General features: G+C 32.7%; 1 long non-coding RNA gene across 1 annotated transcript; it reads right to left on the bottom strand.

Annotated features, from left to right (window-relative positions):
* Positions 1-294: 294 nt before the first annotated feature.
* On the bottom strand, positions 295-2251 carry LOC111469355. The gene is made up of 2 exons (XR_002714859.1): positions 2116-2251; positions 295-734 (listed from the first exon to the last, which is right to left on the bottom strand). It is a non-coding gene; the product is annotated as an uncharacterized LOC111469355 (long non-coding RNA).
* Positions 2252-4504: the final 2253 nt, after the last annotated feature.

Raw genomic sequence — 4504 nt, forward strand, 5'->3', positions numbered from 1 at the left:
AGGCCATGAAAATCTTAAGGAGGGTTTGTAGTGTCGTAGGCGTCTTGTTGGATTCTTTTGGGTTCATAGTTATTGCAATTGTTTCTCTAATTCTCTGTTGATTATTTCTAGGTTAGGCTATTGTTATTGTCTTCTCCATGTATGAACTACTTATAATAATGAACGTGTTGTCGTTATTAAGACTGTCTTACGTGAACTCTCGTTCTGTCGTTATGCAAGTATCAAGTAACGTCGCTAATTAGGTTAGAGAAAATTAGGGGCGTTACACTTGAGCTGTTAAATTATTAAATACTCTTACAAAACTCCTATATTTATATTACTAATAAAACAAGAACCTCTAGTTACATCACATATATTACAAAAGCAGTACAAAACATATATATTACAGCTAGCTGGTCAAGTGGACAGTTGACTTATTTATTTGCAAACATGTCGTGTAGCCAGCTAACTTAGTACTAAACCCATATTAGTCCCCAATTTCTTTGTTACTCCAGCAATCCACATCTCTTCTAGGACACCCATGGTGATTGTACTCACCACTATCATTAGGGCGCCTATTTTTGGTCCTTTCATTCACATTCCCCATCACCCTCTGCTCGTTTTTATCGGCCAGTAGTCGTCGGGGACTTGTATACATTGTACCTTCAATTAGCACGGTCGAGCTGATCAGCACCCACAGGAGAATTGCACCAAGCATTAGTCTTCTCATTTTGATCCAAATCTTTGTCCTAAATCTTTAGGAACCAAGAAAATGGCTGATTAGATGGAATCAAAGAAAACAAAGATAGTAGGAAAAAAGGGCTAAATTGAAGTATTTAGTGGAAATTGTTTGTTGAGTTGTGAGTTCTATTAGGTGGTGGACTGTTTATATAGCACATAAATGGCCATTGTTAATTGGGATTTTTTTTTTCTTTTGTTCATCATCAAATGAGACAAAGATTAAGTGGATTGCCCACAAATTTTTAAAGAAATGTTTTAAAATGGATTGAATGATGAATATGCTGAATAATTGTGGCCTATACATAAACAGGAAAATTCCACCATGTTAGCTGAAACAGAAGCCTAAGCTCTAGAGTTGAGCACAATTGTTTTGCTCCTTGAACACAGTGTTTGCCTAGTGTATATGATCATGGTATATGATATTTGGAAAATCTTGATAGGGCTATCCAAAGGCTAACTATAGGCACTTGGATCGAGAAATGCGTATTACATCTTAGGATGAACGACTTTTGAAGAAGCAAAAAGTGTGAGATTCCACATCGGAGAGGAAAACGAAGTACTGTTTATAAGGGTGTGGAAATCTCACCCTAACAGTTGTGTTTGAAAAACATTGAAGGGAAGCGGTAAAGGGAAAATCCAAAGAAGACAATATCTACTAGCGGTGGGCTTGAGTCGTTACAAATGGTATCAAAGTCAAATACTGAGCAATGTACCAGCGAGGAGACTAAACCCTATAGGAGGGCGGACACGAGACGGTGTGCGACGAATTTTAATGTGCTACAAATCGTTAGATGAAGTTGAAATATGGATCTTTAGATCATAATGATAATTTTTTTTTTAATTATTATCAAATAAGATTTGTTCGCAAGGAATTTAATGAAAACTAAATAGAAATAAAAGAAAAGAAAAGAAAAGAAAAGAAAAAAAAAGAAAAGAAAAAAAAATAGAAATAAAATTACACAGCTGCGATGAGGATTGGGTCTTAGGTTACACACCTAAAGTTGAGTTAGCAAAATATTTCCAAAAAAAAATTTATTTTTGATGACTTAAAAAATTTAAATAATTTAACCAAATTCTCTCACCATCCGAAATTTTGAGGTATCGAAGAACTGACATACCAGACTATGCAATGCATGAAAATAAAAGAACAAGTAACAAAAATTTAATCGCGAGTTTAAAAACTTTACAAACAAGAAGAAAGGAATCAAAGTATGACCAAAATGTATGTATAGCCTTCTCGTGCGATTAACCTTCTCTTGAGCACGTGGAAGCTCGTGGCTGGCGCGTGTGAGTCATGAAGGGAATAAAATCTTTATCCATGTAGCAGCAGAAGCATTAGGAACCGTTTTAATTATGAATTAAACAAAGCAATAAATAAGAGAGTAAGAACTCTACCTTTATAGAAACCTAGCTTGCAAGACTTGTTGAATCAACCGTGTAAAAGTTCTAGTATTTCAACTATGTAAAAGTTCTCCAACATTCACGAAGTCTTCCTTGCTAGGACTCGAACACAAGGTCAAGATTTGTGGAACCCTCTTAAAAGAAAATTACAAAGGGATTGGAAGAGAACGTAATTTTATTTTTGAGAGAAAGTAGGAGAGATAGTATGTCTTTGGCTCAACTCGAGATCCTATTTATAGGGACGATTGGAGAATTTTTATCAAATAATATATTTACTTATTTAATATATTAGGATATAATATTTTATACCAATCATATTTAATATATTAGAATATAATATCTTATACCAATCATATTTAAATATTATAAGATATCCTAATATATTTAACTAATTTGAATCTTATTCAAATTTCAAATATATTTTTATTTAGACATAAATTTTTTTTAATATATCAAATATTAATGTGAATGTTCAAATTAATACATTTTTGTTCATTTATATTCAACCTATCTAATATATGAAATGTTAATTTAAACTTTTTAAATTAAATATATTTTCTCTATTAATTTAATATATATCATGCAAATTAAATTTATTTTCTTCTTTATATTTAATATATCTAATATATTAAATATTAATTTGAACCCTTCAAATTTTCTTTCAAATAAATTGAACCTTTTAGCGTTACTATGAGCTAGCAAGGAGACCTTATGGACCTACCGACTATAAGTTCCAATGATATATAATTAATTAATTAAACTATTTAATTTATCAATTTCCATTCATTAACTATAAGTCATTCCACTATAGACTTAGAGTTGCACTTTTATGCACTGTAGAATAAGTTATGTCCATTGATATAATCATTACAATCAAGTCGATCCGAGTTTTTCATAATTACAGCTGGGTCAAAAGTCTGTTTTACCCCTGTAATTACATCTTTCACCTTAAGTGCCACTTATTCTCTAATGAACAATTTGTTTATGATTCAATCATAAACCAAGTCCCTCTCGGGTCAATGAGAGGTTGGAGCCCCATTGTTTAAGTCCCGAAATCAGTACTTAAGAGAACAACTCATCTACTTTCCTTTGTGAAAAGGATTGAATTCCATCTCATGATATTATGTTCCTAACTCCCTATTTGGTCTAAGTCCCCAAATGGTAGACATATTGAATTCATAACTCACTCAGGATTAAGATTGAATAGTATATGATCATTTTGTGAAATATTAATCTTCTTAGTTAACGGATTTATAAAGAGAGATTAAATATTTCTTGATCCAATCTTATACAAATTCATTGTATAGAATACCCCCACTTACATGTCTCCACATAAACGATTTGGATCAAATCATTTGTAACGATTACAAAGTGGGTCGTATCAATAGTGTTACTAAGATAAGGCACCCAACCTTATCCATATACTACTCTTTAGGTTATTACTTAAACACGATCCTCTTATATGTCAACCACATATGGTTCAAGATTACATTAATAACCTTGGATTTTCATACCAAGGATGACAATTAAATTACAAATAAAATAATAAAAATTATTGTTAAAAACTAAATAATTAATTAGGAGGCTTGAGGGCGTAAATTTTTATCTTTCGGCCAGTTCAACTTCTGTTTGCTCGATTTTTATCCTAATTCTAATTCTAACCATATTTTTTGTGATTTAGGACCTAATTGAAGAAAAATACTATTTTTGGACACTCTATTCGTGTGAAAACGTAAAAGGAAATGGCACTTGTCAATCATGTAAGTCAGTACATGGTATTGAGGAAGAAATCTTTTAGGATTCTCTTGAAATGCATACATACTAGAATATTTACCTTACGTGGATATTTTTACCACGAAATGAATTTAGGTGATAGAAAATTATGAGTATGGAAGCATGGTGTCTAGAATGCTAGTATGCTTTATGTTTCCGTTATATGAGTGTTTATTTCATGCTGAAATGAGGATGGAAACTTTTGATTTGTGTTATAGGTACTTGATGAATGCTATCGCCCCGTTGAGCATGTATGTTTATTTTGTATGAATTATGTTTGATAATTCTAGATAATTATTCTGTGCACGGTTAATTCTAATAAACCAGTATCATGCTAACACTGGGGACAGGTGGTTAGGTTGACTAGCCTAATTTAGACTTAATCTTTTCCCTAATAGACCACCATGACTTACAAACTAACTTAAGAGTTGTCCTTAGGTTGTAAGATATGTGAACGATGTCAACAACTTTGTTGGAGAACAGGGGTTACTTTTTAAAACCCCACTGAACCTAACCGTTTCGCATGAGAAACAAGAGACCCTGTCTTACAGACCATTAGTTGAATGAGATACGGAAGGGGTCGTGCCCCCCCCCCCCCCCCCCCCCCCCC

This window comes from Cucurbita maxima, unplaced genomic scaffold, assembly GCF_002738345.1.
Source record: "Cucurbita maxima cultivar Rimu unplaced genomic scaffold, Cmax_1.0 Cma_Scf00039, whole genome shotgun sequence".
NCBI classification, from domain to species: Eukaryota; Viridiplantae; Streptophyta; class Magnoliopsida; order Cucurbitales; family Cucurbitaceae; genus Cucurbita; species Cucurbita maxima.